This window comes from Oncorhynchus keta, unplaced genomic scaffold (genome assembly GCF_023373465.1).
Source record: "Oncorhynchus keta strain PuntledgeMale-10-30-2019 unplaced genomic scaffold, Oket_V2 Un_contig_4832_pilon_pilon, whole genome shotgun sequence".
NCBI classification, from domain to species: domain Eukaryota; kingdom Metazoa; phylum Chordata; class Actinopteri; order Salmoniformes; family Salmonidae; genus Oncorhynchus; species Oncorhynchus keta.
This window is the reverse complement of record NW_026287984.1, coordinates 224,286-242,356: the sequence shown is the minus strand read 5'-3', so window position 1 is coordinate 242,356 and position 18,071 is coordinate 224,286. Positions and strand designations below refer to the sequence as shown.

General features: G+C 45.5%; 1 long non-coding RNA gene across 1 annotated transcript; it reads right to left on the bottom strand.

Annotated features, from left to right (window-relative positions):
- Positions 1–1,888: 1,888 nt before the first annotated feature.
- Positions 1,889–3,385, bottom strand: LOC127924965 (uncharacterized). The gene is made up of 3 exons (XR_008119426.1): positions 2,818–3,385; positions 2,207–2,778; positions 1,889–2,098 (listed from the first exon to the last, which is right to left on the bottom strand). It is a non-coding gene; the product is annotated as an uncharacterized LOC127924965 (long non-coding RNA).
- Between the last annotated feature and the right edge of the window lie 14,686 nt (positions 3,386–18,071).

Genomic DNA, 18,071 nt, shown 5'->3' with positions numbered 1-18,071 from the left:
GAAAGCACTTTTTTAAGGGGTGATAAGTTTTTGACAAAAAAAAAATTTTCAAAATGTTGCTTTTGGATGTTGACTTGGGTTACATTTCCAATATGAAAAACCCCGGTGGAGCGGATTCGCCACCTGTTGAATTTTAAAGTGTTACAACTGGCAATTGCCATATGGCATTTGCAATACACTTTGGATGAATCAACGCCGAATTGGGTGGTATTGGCCAATGTGTATATGGTTTGTCCGATGCCAATGACATGCCATTCATTTTTGTCCAATATAGGGGGTATTCCCTTACTAGACCCTACTGTCTGTAGAAACCCTCAGCCCCTCTCCCTGTCTCTAATAGACCCTACAGTCTGTAGAAACCCTCAGCCCCTCTCCCTGTCTCGAATAGACACTACAGTCTGTAGAAACCCCCAGCCCCTGTCCCTTACTAGACACTACAGTCTCTAGAAACCCCCAGCCCCTCTCCCTGTCTCTAATAGACACTACAGTCTGTAGAAACCCTCAGCCCCTCTCCCTGCCTCTTACTAGACACTACAGTCTGTAGAAACCCTCAGCCCCTCTCCCTGCCTCTTACTAGATACTACAGTCTGTAGAAACCCCCAGCCCCTCTCCCTGTCCCTAACTTGACACTACAGTCTGTAGAAGCCCTCAGTCCCTCTCCCTGTCTCTTACTAGACACTACAGTCTGTAGAAACCCCCAGCCCCTCTCCCTGTCTCTAATAGATGCTACAGTCTGCAGAAACCCTCAGCCCCTCTCCCTGTCCCTTACTCGACACTACAGTCTGTAGAAGCCCTCAGTCCCTCTCCCTGTCCCTTACTAGACACTACAGTCTGTAGAAACCCCCAGCCCCTCTCCCTGTCTCTAATAGATGCTACAGTCTGTAGAAGCCCTCAGTCCCTCTCCTTCTAGACAGTCTGTCTGTCTCTTACGATGAGTCTATAGACCCAACCTCAGTCCCTCTCCCTCCCTGTCTCCTTCTAGACACTAGTCTATAGACCCAACCTCAGTCCCTCTCCCTGTCTCCTTCTAGACACTAGTCTATAGACCCAACCTCAGCCCCTCTCCCTGTCTCCTTCTAGACACTATTCTATAGACCCAACCTCAGTCCCTCTCCCTGTCTCCTTCTAGACACTAGTCTATAGACCCAACCTCAGTCCCTCTCCCTGTCTCCTTCTAGACACTAGTCTATAGACCCAACCTCAGTCCCTCTCCCTGTCTCCTTCTAGACACTAGTCTATAGACCCAAACTCAGTCCCTCTCCCTGTCTCCTTCTAGGCACTAGTCTATAGACCCAACCTCAGTCCCTCTCCCTGTCTCCTTCTAGACACTAGTCTATAGACCCAACCTCAGTCCCTCTCCCTGTCTCCTTCTAGACACTAGTCTATAGACCCAACCTCAGTCCCTCTCCCTGTCTCCTTCTAGGCACTAGTCTACAGACCCAACCTCAGCCCCTCTCCCTGTCTCCTTCTAGACACTATTCTATAGACCCAACCTCAGTCCCTCTCCCTGTCTCCTTCTAGACACTAGTCTATAGACCCAACCTCAGTCCCTCTCCCTGTCTCCTTCTAGGCACTAGTCTATAGACCCAACCTCAGCCCCTCTCCGTCTCCTTCTAGACACTAGTCTATAGACCCAACCTCAGCCCCTCTCCCTGTCTCCTTCTAGACACTAGTCTATATACCCAACCTTAGCCCCTCTCCCTCCCTGTCTCCTTCTAGACACTAGTCTATAGACCCAACCTCAGTCCCTCTCCCTGTCTCCTAGACACTAATGTCTCTAAACCCAACTAGGGTTTAATATTTTCCAGAGAATCTACCAATAAAAGTTATTTTTGGGCTTCCCTGTTCAAACCTGAAGCGCTATTTAAAAGCATATAATACAGGGAAAAATAATTAGACATTATTATATTAAATGGAGACAAATACTCATTAATCTAATGGTTGCATGTTGTATTTATTACAATGTAATAAAGATCTTCCATAGTGACCATACTATTCTGTTGGTGTAGCCTGGTTTAACAGGCCTATGGAGCCCTGCTGTCCTACTGGGTAAACGTGATTACAGTCTAGTGAAATTCACTGTTGATTAACCTTTAACCTTTGACTAAAAGATGCAGCCTGGTTTAACAGGCCTATGGAGCCCTGCTGTCCTACTGGGGAAACATGATTACAGTCTAGTGAAATTCACTGTTGATTAACCTTTAACCTTTGACTAAAAGATGCAGCCTGGTCCTTTTCTCTCCTCTTGTACCCGGCTACTGGGGGAATATGGGAAGTTCATCATGAAAAACACATTGTTTCTGAGCACCTATAGTGAATTGTATGTAGGCCAAATCTAATTGTAGCAGACTGGTTGTCGAGACCCAGCCAAACAGATGTATAATAGCATTTCACACATTTAGGCCACAGGCAATGTAATATAATCTGGTCTAACCTTGCAAACAAGAGAACAAACAAGTCCTTTTTATAGGCCACACCTGTTTAACTCCCATTTTTCCTGCATTGACTCATAAAAAGTACAATGCTTCCCAGACTCTGATCTTCCTCACAAATTGGCCACTTCTGACCTCCCACAGAGGGGGCCTGGACTCAGGCAGTCTGTCTGTCTCTTACGGAGGGGGCCTGGACTCAGGCAGTCTGTCTGTCTCTTACGGAGGGGGCCTGGACTCAGGCAGTCTGTCTGTCTCTTACGGAGGGGGCCTGGACTCAGGCAGTCTGTCTGTCTCTTACGGAGGGGGCCTGGACTCAGGCAGTCTGTCTGTCTCTTACGGAGGGGGCCTGGACTCAGGCAGTCTGTCTGTCTCTAACGGAGGGGACCTGGACTCAGGCAGTCTGTCTGTCTCTTACGGAGGGGGCCTGGACCCAGGCAGTCTGTCTGTCTCTTACGGAGGGGGCCTGGACTCAGGCAGTCTGTCTGTCTCTTACGGAGGGGGCCTGGACTCAGGCAGTCTGTCTGTCTCTTACGGAGGGGGCCTGGACTCAGGCAGTCTGTCTGTCTCTTACGGAGGGGGCCTGGACTCAGGCAGTCTGTCTGTCTCTTACGGAGGGGGCCTGGACTCAGGCAGTCTGTCTGTCTCTTACGGAGGGGGCCTGGACTCAGGCAGTCTGTCTGTCTCTTACGGAGGGGGCCTGGACTCAGGCAGTCTGTCTGTCTCTTACGGAGGGGGCCTGGACTCAGGCAGTCTGTCTGTCTCTTACGGAGGGGGCCTGGACTCAGGCAGTCTGTCTGTCTCTTACGAAGGGGGCCTGGACTCAGGCAGTCTGTCTATCTCTTACGGAGGGGGCCTGGACTCATTTGTACCTTGTAGGCCCATCGAAGGCTTGGCAATCTCCAACAACAGATAAAAGGCTGTGATGACAGTCTGTAGGTAAAAGGCTGTCATGACAGTCTGTAGGTAAAAGGCTGTGATGACAGTCTGCAGGTAAAAGGCTGTGATGACAGTCTGCAGGTAACAGGCTGTGATGACATGATGACAGTCTGTAGGTAAAAGGCTGTCATGACAGTCTGTAGGTAAAAGGCTGTCATGACAGTCTGTAGGTAACAGGCTGTGATGACATGATGACAGTCTGTAGGTAAAAGGCTGTGATGACATGATGACAGTCTGTAGGTAAAAGGCTGTGATGACATGATGACAGTCTGTAGGTAAAAGGCTGTGATGACAGTCTGTAGGTAAAAGGCTGTGATGACATGATGACAGTCTGTAGGTAAAAGGCTGTGATGACAGTCTGTAGGTAAAAGGCTGTGATGACAGTCTGCAGGTAAAAGGCTGTGATGACAGTCTGCAGGTAAAAGACTGTCATGACAGTCTGTAGGTAAAAGGCTGTGATGACAGTCTGCAGGTAAAAGGCTGTGGTGACAGTCTGCAGGTAAAAGGCTGTGATGACAGTCTGTAGGTAAAAGGCTGTGATGACATGATGACAGTCTGTAGGTAAAAGGCTGTGATGACATGATGACAGTCTGTAGGTAAAAGGCTGTGATGACAGTCTGCAGGTAAAAGGCTGTGATGACATGATGACAGTCTGTAGGTAAAAGGCTGTGATGACAGTCTGTAGGTAAAAGGCTGTGATGACATGATGACAGTCTGTAGGTAAAAGGCTGTGATGACATGATGACAGTCTGTAGGTAAAAGGCTGTGATGACAGTCTGTAGGTAAAAGGCTGTGATGACATGATGACAGTCTGTAGGTAAAAGGCTGACACAGTCTGTAGGTAAAAGGCTGTGATGACATGATGACAGTCTGTAGGTAAAAGGCTGTGATGACATGATGACAGTCTGCAGGTAAAAGGCTGTGATGACATGATGACAGTCTGTAGGTAAAAGGCTGTGATGACAGTCTGTAGGTAAAAGGCTGTGATGACATGATGACAGTCTGCAGGTAAAAGGCTGTGATGACATGATGACAGTCTGTAGGTAAAAGGCTGTGATGACATGATGACAGTCTGTAGGTAAAAGGCTGTGATGACATGATGACAGTCTGTAGGTAAAAGGCTGTGATGACATGATGACAGTCTGCAGGTAAAAGGCTGTGATGACAGTCTGCAGGTAAAAGGCTGTGATGACAGTCTGCAGGTAAATGGCTGTGATGACATGATGACAGTCTGCAGGTTAAAGGCTGTGATGACATGATGACAGTCTGTAGGTAAAAGGCTGTGATGACAGTCTGCAGGTAAAAGGCTGTGATGACATGATGACAGTCTGTAGGTAAAAGACTGTGATGACAGTCTGGAGGTAAAAGGCTGTGATGACAGTCTGCAGGTAAAAGGCTATGATGACAGTCTGCAGGTAAAAGGCTGTGATGACATGATGACAGTCTGCAGGTAAAAGGCTGTGATGACAGTCTGTAGGTAAAAGGCTGTGATGACATGATGACAGTCTGCAGGTAAAAGGCTGTGATGACATGATGACAGTCTGCAGGTAAAAGGCTGTGATGACAGTCTGTAGGTAAAAGGCTGTGATGACATGATGACAGTCTGCAGGTAAAAGGCTGTGATGACATGATGACAGTCTGCAGGTAAAAGGCTGTGATGACATGATGACAGTCTGTAGGTAAAAGGCTGTGATGACAGTCTGTAGGTAAAAGGCTGTGATGACAGTCTGTAGGTAAAAGGCTGTGATGACATGATGACAGTCTGTAGATAAAAGGCTGTGATGACATGATGACAGTCTGCAGGTAAAAGGCTGTGATGACATGATGACAGTCTGCAGGTAAAAGGCTGTGATGACAGTCTGCAGGTAAAAGGCTGTGATGACAGTCTGTAGGTAAAAGGCTGTGATGACAGTCTGTAGGTAAAAGGCTGTGATGACATGATGACAGTCTGTAGGTAAAAGGCTGTGATGACATGATGACAGTCTGTAGGTAAAAGGCTGTGATGACAGTCTGCAGGTAAAAGGCTGTGATGACATGATGACAGTCTGTAGGTAAAAGGCTGTGATGACAGTCTGTAGGTAAAAGGCTGTGATGACATGATGACAGTCTGTAGGTAAAAGGCTGTGATGACATGATGACAGTCTGTAGGTAAAAGGCTGTGATGACAGTCTGTAGGTAAAAGGCTGTGATGACATGATGACAGTCTGTAGGTAAAAGGCTGTGATGACATGATGACAGTCTGCAGGTAAAAGGCTGTGATGACATGATGACAGTCTGCAGGTAAAAGGCTGTGATGACATGATGACAGTCTGTAGGTAAAAGGCTGTGATGACAGTCTGTAGGTAAAAGGCTGTGATGACATGATGACAGTCTGCAGGTAAAAGGCTGTGATGACATGATGACAGTCTGTAGGTAAAAGGCTGTGATGACATGATGACAGTCTGTAGGTAAAAGGCTGTGATGACATGATGACAGTCTGTAGGTAAAAGGCTGTGATGACATGATGACAGTCTGCAGGTAAAAGGCTGTGATGACAGTCTGCAGGTAAAAGGCTGTGATGACAGTCTGCAGGTAAAAGGCTGTGATGACATGATGACAGTCTGCAGGTAAAAGGCTGTGATGACATGATGACAGTCTGTAGGTAAAAGGCTGTGATGACAGTCTGTCTGTAGGTAAAAGGCTGTGATGACATGATGACAGTCTGTAGGTAAAAGACTGTGATGACAGTCTGTAGGTAAAAGGCTGTGATGACAGTCTGCAGGTAAAAGGCTGTGATGACATGATGACAGTCTGCAGGTAAAAGGCTGTGATGACATGATGACAGTCTGTAGGTAAAAGGCTGTGATGACAGTCTGTAGGTAAAAGGCTGTGATGACATGATGACAGTCTGCAGGTAAAAGGCTGTGATGACAGTCTGTAGGTAAAAGGCTGTGATGACATGATGACAGTCTGTAGGTAAAAGGCTGTGATGACATGATGACAGTCTGCAGGTAAAAGGCTGTGATGACATGATGACAGTCTGTAGGTAAAAGGCTGTGATGACAGTCTGTAGGTAAAAGGCTGTGATGACAGTCTGTAGGTAAAAGGCTGTGATGACATGATGACAGTCTGTAGATAAAAGGCTGTGATGACATGATGACAGTCTGTAGGTAAAAGGCTGTGATGACATGATGACAGTCTGCAGGTAAAAGGCTGTGATGACAGTCTGCAGGTAAAAGGCTGTGATGACAGTCTGCAGGTAAAAGGCTGTGATGACATGATGACAGTCTGTAGGTAAAAGGCTGTGATGACATGATGACAGTCTGTAGGTAAAAGGCTGTGATGACATGATGACAGTCTGTAGGTAAAAGGCTGTGATGACAGTCTGTAGGTAAAAGGCTGTGATGACAGTCTGTAGGTAAAAGGCTGTGATGACATGATGACAGTCTGCAGGTAAAAGGCTGTGATGACATGATGACAGTCTGCAGGTAAAAGGCTGTGATGACAGTCTGCAGGTAAAAGGCTGTGATGACAGTCTGTAGGTAAAAGGCTGTGATGACAGTCTGTAGATAAAAGGCTGTGATGACATGATGACAGTCTGTAGGTAAAAGGCTGTGATGACATGATGACAGTCTGTAGGTAAAAGGCTGTGATGACATGATGACAGTCTGTAGGTAAAAGGCTGTGATGACATGATGACAGTCTGTAGGTAAAAGGCTGTGATGACATGATGACAGTCTGTAGGTAAAAGGCTGTGATGACAGTCTGTAGGTAAAAGGCTGTGATGACATGATGACAGTCTGTAGATAAAAGGCTGTGATGACATGATGACAGTCTGTAGGTAAAAGGCTGTGATGACAGTCTGTAGGTAAAAGGCTGTGATGACAGTCTGCAGGTAAAAGGCTGTGATGACATGATGACAGTCTGCAGGTAAAAGGCTGTGATGACATGATGACAGTCTGTAGGTAAAAGGCTGTGATGACAGTCTGCAGGTAAAAGGCTGTGATGACATGATGACAGTCTGTAGGTAAAAGGCTGTGATGACAGTCTGCAGGTAAAAGGCTGTGATGACATGATGACAGTCTGTAGGTAAAAGGCTGTGATGACATGATGACAGTCTGCAGGTAAAAGGCTGTGATGACATGATGACAGTCTGTAGGTAAAAGGCTGTGATGACAGTCTGCAGGTAAAAGGCTGTGATGACATGATGACAGTCTGTAGGTAAAAAAAGGCTGTGATGACAGTCTGTAGGTAAAAGGCTGTGATGACATGATGACAGTCTGCAGGTAAAGGCTGTGATGACATGATGACAGTCTGCAGGTAAAAGGCTGTGATGACATGATGACAGTCTGTAGGTAAAAGGCTGTGATGACATGATGACAGTCTGCAGGTAAAAGGCTGTGATGACATGATGACAGTCTGTAGGTAAAAGGCTGTGATGATGACAGTCTGCAGGTAAAAGGCTGTGATGACAGTCAGTCTGTAGGTAAAAGGCTGTGATGACAGTCTGCAGGTAAAAGGCTGTGATGACATGATGACAGTCTGTAGGTAAAAGGCTGTGATGACAGTCTGCAGGTAAAAGGCTGTGATGACATGATGACAGTCTGCAGGTAAAAGGCTGTGATGACAGTCTGCAGGTAAAAGGCTGTGATGACATGATGACAGTCTGTAGGTAAAAGGCTGTGATGACAGTCTGCAGGTAAAAGGCTGTGATGACAGTCTGCAGGTAAAAGGCTGTGATGACATGATGACAGTCTGCAGGTAAAAGGCTGTGATGACAGTCTGTAGGTAAAAGGCTGTGATGACATGATGACAGTCTGCAGGTAAAAGGCTGTGATGACATGATGACAGTCTGTAGGTAAAAGGCTGTGATGACATGATGACAGTCTGTAGGTAAAAGGCTGTGATGACAGTCTGTAGGTAAAAGGCTGTGATGACATGATGACAGTCTGCAGGTAAAAGGCTGTGATGACATGATGACAGTCTGCAGGTAAAAGGCTGTGATGACATGATGACAGTCTGTAGGTAAAAGGCTGTGATGACAGTCTGCAGGTAAAAGGCTGTGATGACATGATGACAGTCTGCAGATAAAAGGCTGTGATGACATGATGACAGTCTGTAGGTAAAAGGCTGTGATGACAGTCTGTAGGTAAAAGGCTGTGATGACATGATGACAGTCTGTAGGTAAAAGGCTGTGATGACATGATGACAGTCTGTAGGTAAAAGGCTGTGATGACATGATGACAGTCTGCAGGTAAAAGGCTGTGATGACAGTCTGCAGGTAAAAGGCTGTGATGACATGATGACAGTCTGTAGGTAAAAGGCTGTGATGACATGATGACAGTCTGCAGGTAAAAGGCTGTGATGACATGATGACAGTCTGCAGGTAAAAGGCTGTGATGACATGATGACAGTCTGCAGGTAAAAGGCTGTGATGACATGATGACAGTCTGCAGGTAAAAGGCTGTGATGACATGATGACAGTCTGCAGGTAAAAGGCTATGATGACAGTCTGCAGGTAAAAGGCTGTGATGACAGTCTGTAGGTAAAAGGCTGTGATGACATGATGACAGTCTGCAGGTAAAAGGCTGTGATGACAGTCTGCAGGTAAAAGGCTGTGATGACATGATGACAGTCTGTAGGTAAAAGGCTGTGATGACATGATGACAGTCTGTAGGTAAAAGGCTGTGATGACAGTCTGCAGGTAAAAGGCTGTGATGACAGTCTGACAGGTAAAAAAAGCTGTGATGACATGATGACAGTCTGTAGGTCTGTAAAAAGGCTGTGATGACATGATGACAGTCTGTACAGGTAAAAGGCTGTGATGACATGATGACAGTCTGCAGGTAAAAGGCTGTGATGACAGTCTGTAGGTAAAAGGCTGTGATGACAGTCTGTAGGTAAAAGGCTGTGATGACATGATGACAGTCTGTAGGTAAAGTCTGCAGGCTGTGATGACATGATGACAGTCTGTAGGTAAAAGGCTGTGATGACATGATGACAGTCTGTAGGTAAAAGGCTGTGATGACAGTCTCTGTAGGTAAAAGGCTGTGATGACAGTCTGTAGGTAAAAGGCTGTGATGACATGATGACAGTCTGCAGGTAAAAGGCTGTGATGACATGATGACAGTCTGCAGGTAAAAGGCTGTGATGACAGTCTGTGAGGTAAAGGTAAAAGGCTGTGATGACAGTCTGTAGGTAAAAGGCTGTGATGACAGTCTGTAGGTAAAAGGCTGTGATGACATGATGACAGTCTGTAGGTAAAAGGCTGTGATGACATGATGACTGTGATGACATGATGACAGTCTGTAGGTAAAAGGCTGTGATGACATGATGACAGTCTGTAGGTAAAGGCTGTGATGACATGATGACAGTCTGTAGGTAAAAGGCTGTGATGACATGATGACAGTCTGTAGGTAAAAGGCTGTGATGACAGTCTGTAGGTAAAAGGCTGTGATGACATGATGACAGTCTGTAGATAAAAGGCTGTGATGACATGATGACAGTCTGTAGGTAAAAGGCTGTGATGACAGTGACAGTCTGTAGGTAAAAGGCTGTGATGACAGTCTGCAGGTAAAAGGCTGTGATGACATGATGACAGTCTGCAGGTAAAAAGGCTGTGATGACATGATGACAGTCTGTAGGTAAAAGGCTGTGATGACAGTCTGCAGGTAAAAGGCTGTGATGACATGATGACAGTCTGTAGGTAAAAGGCTGTGATGACAGCTGTAAAGGCTGTGATGACAGTCTGCAGGTAAAAGGCTGTGATGACATGATGACAGTCTGTAGGTAAAAGGCTGTGATGACATGATGACAGTCTGTAGGTAAAAGGCTGTGATGACATGATGACAGTCTGTAGGTAAAAGGCTGTGATGACAGTCTGCAAAAAGGCTGTGATGACATGATGACAGTCTGTAGGTAAAATGGCAGTGTGATGACAGTCTGTAGGTAAAAGGCTGTGATGACATGATGACAGTCTGCAGGTAAAAGGCTGTGATGACATGATGACAGTCTGCAGGTAAAAGGCTGTGATGACATGATGACAGTCTGCAGGTCTGTAAAAGGCTGTGATGACATGATGACAGTCTGCAGGTAAAAGGCTGTGATGACATGATGACAGTCTGTAGGTAAAAGGCTGTGATGACAGTCTGACAGTCTGCAGGTAAAAGGCTGTGATGACAGTCTGTAGGTAAAAGGCTGTGATGACAGTCTGCAGGTAAAAGGCTGTGATGACATGATGACAGTCTGTAGGTAAAAGTCTGTGAGGTGAAAGGTAAAAGGCTGTGATGACAGTCTGCAGGTAAAAGGCTGTGATGACATGATGACAGTCTGCAGGTAAAAGGCTGTGATGACAGTCTGCAGGTAAAAGGCTGTGATGACATGATGACAGTCTGTAGGTAAAAGGCTGTGATGACATGTCAGTCTGTAGGTAAAAGGCAGGTGACAAGGTAAAAGACTGTGATGACAGTCTGCAGGTAAAAGGCTGTGATGACATGATGACAGTCTGCAGGTAAAAGGCTGTGATGACAGTCTGTAGGTAAAAGGCTGTGATGACATGATGACAGTCTGCAGGTAAAAGGCTGTGATGACATGATGACAGTCTGTAGGTAAAAGGCTGTGATGACATGATGACAGTCTGCAGGTAAAAGGCTGTGATGACAGTCTGCAGGTAAAAGGCTGTGATGACATGATGACAGTCTGCAGGTAAAAGGCTGTGATGACATGATGACAGTCTGCAGGTAAAAGGCTGTGATGACATGATGACAGTCTGTAGGTAAAAGGCTGTGATGACAGTCTGTAGGTAAAAGGCTGTGATGACATGATGACAGTCTGCAGGTAAAAGGCTGTGATGACATGATGACAGTCTGTAGGTAAAAGGCTGTGATGACAGTCTGTAGGTAAAAGGCTGTGACATGACAGTCTGTAGGTAAAGTCTGTAGATGACAGTCTGTAAAAGGCTGTGATGACATGATGACAGTCTGTAGGTAAAAGGCTGTGATGACAGATGACAGTCTGCAGGTAAAAGGCTGTGATGACAGTCTGACAGGTAAAAGGCTGTGATGACATGATGACAGTCTGTAGGTAAAAGGCTGTGATGACATGATGACAGTCTGTAGGTAAAAGGCTGTGATGACATGATGACAGTCTGCAGGTAAAAGGCTGTGATGACATGATGACAGTGTGAAAGACATGTGATGACATGATGACAGTCTGCAGGTAAAAGGCTGTGATGACATGATGACAGTCTGCAGGTAAAAGGCTGTGATGACATGATGACAGTCTGCAGGTAAAGGCTGTGATGACAGTCTGTAGGTAAAAGGCTGTGATGACATCTGATGACAGTCTGTGATGACAGTCTGCAAAAAGGCTGACATGATGACAGTCTGCAGGTAAAAGGCTGTGATGACATGATGACAGTCTGTAGGTAAAAGGCTGTGATGACAGTCTGCAGGTAAAATGACAGTCTGTGAAAAGGCTGACAGTCTGCAGGTAAAAGGCTGATGATGACAGTCTGTAGGTAAAAGGCTGTGATGACATGATGACAGTCTGTAGGTAAAAGGCTGTGATGACATGATGACAGTCTGTAGGTAAAAGGCTGTGATGACAGTCTGCAGGTAAAATGGCTGTGATGACAGTCTGTAAAAGGCTGTGATGACATGAGACAGTCTGTAGGTAAAAGGCTGTGATGACATGATGACAGTCTGTAGGTAAAAGGCTGTGATGACATGATGACAGTCTGCAGGTAAAAGGCTGTGATGACATGATGACAGTCTGCAGGTAAAAGGCTGTGATGACAGTCTGCAGGTAAAAGGCTGTGATGACAGTCTGCAGGTAAAAGGCTGTGATGACATGATGACAGTCTGTAGGTAAAAGGCTGTGATGACATGATGACAAGGTAAAAGGCTGTGATGACATGATGACAGTCTGTAGGTAAAAGGCTGTGATGACATGATGACAGTCTGTAGGTAAAAGGCTGTGATGACATGATGACAGTCTGTAGGTAAAAAGGCTGTGATGACATCTGATGACAGTCTGTAGGTAAAAGGCTGTGATGACATGATGACAGTCTGTAGGTGAAAGTCTGTAGGCTGTGATGACAGTCTGTCTGCAGGTAAAAGGCTGTGATGACATGATGACAGTCTGCAGGTAAAAGGCTGTGATGACATGATGACAGTCTGCTGTAGGTAAAAGGCTGTGATGACAGTCTGCAGGTAAAAGGCTGTGATGACAGTCTGTAGGTAAAAGGTGATGACTGTGATGACAGTCTGTAGGTAAAAGGCTGTGATGACATGATGACAGTCTGTAGGTAAAAGGCTGTGATGACATGATGACAGTCTGTAGGTAAAAGGCTGTGATGACATGATGACAGTCTGTAGGTAAAAGGCTGTGATGACATGATGACAGTCTGTAGGTAAAAGGCTGTGATGACATGATGACAGTCTGTAGGTAAAAGGCTGTGATGACAGTCTGCAGGTAAAAGGCTGTGATGACATGATGACAGTCTGCAGGTAAAAGGCTGTGATGACATGATGACAGTCTGTAGGTAAAAGGCTGTGATGACATGATGACAGTCTGTAGGTAAAAGGCTGTGATGACAGTCTGTAGGTAAAAGGCTGTGATGACATGATGACAGTCTGTAGGTAAAAGGCTGTGATGACAGTCTGTAGGTAAAAGGTGAAAAGGCTGTGATGACAGTCTGTAGGTAAAAGGCTGTGATGACATGACATGACAGTCTGTAGGTAAAAGGCTGTGATGACATGATGTCTGTAGGTAAAAGGCTGTGATGACATGATGACAGTCTGTAGGTAAAAGGCTGTGATGACATGATGACAGTCTGTAGGTAAAAGGCTGTGATGACAGTCTGTAGGTAAAAGGCTGTGATGACAGTCTGTAGGTAAAAGGCTGTGATGACAGTCTGTAGGTAAAAGGCTGTGATGACATGATGACAGTCTGTAGGTAAAAGGCTGTGATGACAGTCTGCAGGTAAAATGATGACAGTCTGCAGGTAAAAGGCTGTGATGACATGATGACAGTCTGTAGGTAAAAGGCTGTGATGACAGTCTGCAGGTAAAAGGCTGTGATGACATGATGACAGTCTGTAGGTAAAAGGCTGTGATGACATGATGACAGTCTGTAGGTAAAAGGCTGTGATGACAGTCTGTAGGTAAAAGGCTGTGATGACATGATGACAGTCTGTAGGTAAAAGGCTGTGATGACATGATGACAGTCTGTAGGTAAAAGGCTGTGATGACATGATGACAGTCTGCAGGTAAAAGGCTGTGATGACAGTCTGCAGGTAAAAGGCTGTGATGACATGATGACAGTCTGTAGGTAAAAGGCTGTGATGACATGATGACAGTCTGTAGGTAAAAGGCTGTGATGACATGATGACAGTCTGCAGGTAAAAGGCTGTGATGACATGATGACAGTCTGCAGGTAAAAGGCTGTGATGACATGATGACAGTCTGCAGGTAAAAGGCTGTGATGACATGATGACAGTCTGCAGGTAAAAGGCTGTGATGACATGATGACAGTCTGCAGGTAAAAGGCTGTGATGACAGTCTGTAGGTAAAAGGCTGTGATGACATGATGACAGTCTGTAGGTAAAAGGCTGTGATGACAGTCTGCAGGTAAAAGGCTGTGATGACATGATGACAGTCTGCAGGTAAAAGGCTGTGATGACAGTCTGCAGGTAAAAGGCTGTGATGACAGTCTGTAGGTAAAAGGCTGTGATGACAGTCTGTAGATAAAAGGCTGTGATGACATGATGACAGTCTGTAGGTAAAAGGCTGTGATGACATGATGACAGTCTGTAGGTAAAAGGCTGTGATGACATGATGACAGTCTGTAGGTAAAAGGCTGTGATGACATGATGACAGTCTGTAGGTAAAAGGCTGTGATGACATGATGACAGTCTGTAGGTAAAAGGCTGTGATGACAGTCTGCAGGTAAAAGGCTGTGATGACATGATGACAGTCTGTAGGTAAAAGGCTGTGATGACATGATGACAGTCTGTAGGTAAAAGGCTGTGATGACAGTCTGCAGGTAAAAGGCTGTGATGACAGTCTGTAGGTAAAAGGCTGTGATGACATGATGACAGTCTGTAGATAAAAGGCTGTCGTGACAGTCTGCAGGTAAAAGGCTGTGATGACATGATGACAGTCTGTAGGTAAAAGGCTGTGATGACATGATGACAGTCTGTAGGTAAAAGGCTGTGATGACATGATGACAGTCTGTAGGTAAAGGCTGTGATGACAGTCTGTAGGTAAAAGGCTGTGATGACATGATGACAGTCTGTAGGTAAAAGGCTGTGATGACAGTGTAGGTAAAAAAGGCTGTGATGACAGTCTGTAGGTAAAAGGCTGTGATGACAGTCTGTAGGTAAAAGGCTGTGATGACAGTCTGCAGGTAAAAGGCTGTGATGACATGATGACAGTCTGCAGGTAAAAGGCTGTGATGACAGTCTGTAGGTAAAAGGCTGTGATGACATGATGACAGTCTGTAGGTAAAAGGCTGTGATGACAGTCTGCAGGTAAAAGGCTGTGATGACATGATGACAGTCTGTAGGTAAAAGGCTGTGATGACATGATGACAGTCTGTAGGTAAAAGGCTGTGATGACATTCTGCAGGTAAAAGGCTGTGATGACATGATGACAGTCTGTAGGTAAAAGGCTGTGATGACATGATGACAGTCTGTAGGTAAAAGGCTGTGATGACATGATGACAGTCTGCAGGTAAAAGGCTGTGATGACAGTCTGCAGGTAAAAGGCTGTGATGACATGATGACAGTCTGTAGGTAAAAGGCTGTGATGACATGATGACAGTCTGCAGGTAAAAGGCTGTGATGACATGATGACAGTCTGCAGGTAAAAGGCTGTGATGACATGATGACAGTCTGCAGGTAAAAGGCTGTGATGACATGATGACAGTCTGCAGGTAAAAGGCTGTGATGACATGATGACAGTCTGCAGGTAAAAGAGGGCTGTGATGACATGATGACAGTCTGCAGGTAAAAGGCTGTGATGACAGTCTGTAGGTAAAAGGCTGTGATGACATGATGACAGTCTGCAGGTAAAAGGCTGTGATGACAGTCTGCAGGTAAAAGGCTGTGATGACATGATGACAGTCTGTAGGTAAAAGGCTGTGATGACAGTCTGCAGGTAAAAGGCTGTGATGACAGTCTGCAGGTAAAAGGCTGTGATGACAGTCTGCAGGTAAAAGGCTGTGATGACATGATGACAGTCTGTAGGTAAAAGGCTGTGATGACATGATGACAGTCTGTAGGTAAAAGGCTGTGATGACAGTCTGCAGGTAAAAGGCTGTGATGACAGTCTGTAGGTAAAAGGCTGTGATGACAGTCTGTAGGTAAAAGGCTGTGATGACATGATGACAGTCTGTAGATAAAAGGCTGTGATGACATGATGACAGTCTGCAGGTAAAAGGCTGTGATGACATGATGACAGTCTGCAGGTAAAAGGCTGTGATGACAGTCTGCAGGTAAAAGGCTGTGATGACAGTCTGCAGGTAAAAGGCTGTGATGACATGATGACAGTCTGTAGGTAAAAGGCTGTGATGACATGATGACAGTCTGTAGGTAAAAGGCTGTGATGACATGATGACAGTCTGTAGGTAAAAGGCTGTGATGACATGATGACAGTCTGTAGGTAAAAGGCTGTGATGACATGATGACAGTCTGTAGGTAAAAGGCTGTGATGACATGATGACAGTCTGTAGGTAAAAGGCTGTGATGACATGATGACAGTCTGTAGGTAAAAGGCTGTGATGACAGTCTGTAGGTAAAAGGCTGTGATGACATGATGACAGTCTGCAGGTAAAAGGCTGTGATGACATGATGACAGTCTGCAGGTAAAAGGCTGTGATGACAGTCTGCAGGTAAAAGGCTGTGATGACAGTCTGTAGGTAAAAGGCTGTGATGACAGTCTGTAGATAAAAGGCTGTGATGACATGATGACAGTCTGTAGGTAAAAGGCTGTGATGACATGATGACAGTCTGTAGGCAAAAGGCTGTGATGACATGATGACAGTCTGTAGGTAAAAGGCTGTGATGACATGATGACAGTCTGTAGGTAAAAGGCTGTGATGACATGATGACAGTCTGTAGATAAAAGGCTGTGATGACAGTCTGCAGGTAAAAGGCTGTGATGACATGATGACAGTCTGCAGATAAAAGGCTGTGATGACATGATGACAGTCTGTAGGTAAAAGGCTGTGATGACAGTCTGCAGGTAAAAGGCTGTGATGACAGTCTGTAGGTAAAAGGCTGTGATGACATGATGACAGTCTGTAGGTAAAAGGCTGTGATGACAGTCTGCAGGTAAAAGGCTGTGATGACAGTCTGTAGGTAAAAGGCTGTGATGACATGATGACAGTCTGTAGGTAAAAGGCTGTGATGACATGATGACAGTCTGTAGGTAAAAGGCTGTGATGACAGTCTGTAGGTAAAAGGCTGTGATGACATGATGACAGTCTGTAGGTAAAAGGCTGTGGTGACAGTCTGTAGGTAAAAGGCTGTGATGACAGTCTGTAGGTAAAAGGCTGTGATGACAGTCTGTAGGTAAAAGGCTGTGATGACATGATGACAGTCTGCAGGTAAAAGGCTGTGATGACAGTCTGTCAGGTAAAAGGCTGTGATGACATGATGACAGTCTGTAGGTAAAAGGCTGTGATGACAGTCTGCAGGTAAAAGGCTGTGATGACATGATGACAGTCTGTAGGTAAAAGGCTGTGATGACATGATGACAGTCTGTAGGTAAAAGGCTGTGATGACAGTCTGTAGGTAAAAGGCTGTGATGACATGATGACAGTCTGTAGGTAAAAGGCTGTGATGACAGTCTGCAGGTAAAAGGCTGTGATGACATGATGACAGTCTGCAGGTAAAAGGCTGTGATGACATGATGACAGTCTGTAGGTAAAAGGCTGTGATGACATGATGACAGTCTGTAGGTAAAAGGCTGTGATGACATGATGACAGTCTGTAGGTAAAAGGCTGTGATGACATGATGACAGTCTGTAGGTAAAAGGCTGTGATGACATGATGACAGTCTGTAGATAAAAGGCTGTGATGACATGATGACAGTCTGCAGGTAAAAGGCTGTGATGACATGATGACAGTCTGCAGGTAAAAGGCTGTGATGACAGTCTGTAGGTAAAAGGCTGTGATGACAGTCTGTAGGTAAAAGGCTGTGATGACATGATGACAGTCTGTAGGTAAAAGGCTGTGATGACATGATGACAGTCTGCAGGTAAAAGGCTGTGATGACATGATGACAGTCTGTAGGTAAAAGGCTGTGATGACATGATGACAGTCTGCAGGTAAAAGGCTGTGATGACAGTCTGTAGGTAAAAGGCTGTGATGACAGTCTGTAGGTAAAAGGCTGTGATGACATGATGACAGTCTGTAGGTAAAAGGCTGTGATGACATGATGACAGTCTGCAGGTAAAAGGCTGTGATGACAGTCTGCAGGTAAAAGGCTGTGATGACAGTCTGTAGGTAAAAGAGGGCTGTAGTGTTAATTGGGTCCATGTGGTCTGTTAGGATTGTTTCTTCTGGTCCAGACAGAGAGGCTGTAGTGTTAATTGGGTCCATGTGGTCTGTTAGGTTTAGGGTTGTTTCTCCTGGTCCAGACAGAGAGGCTGTAGTGTTAATTGGGTCCATGTGGTCTGTTAGGGTTAGGGTTGTTTCTCCTGGTCCAGACAGAGAGG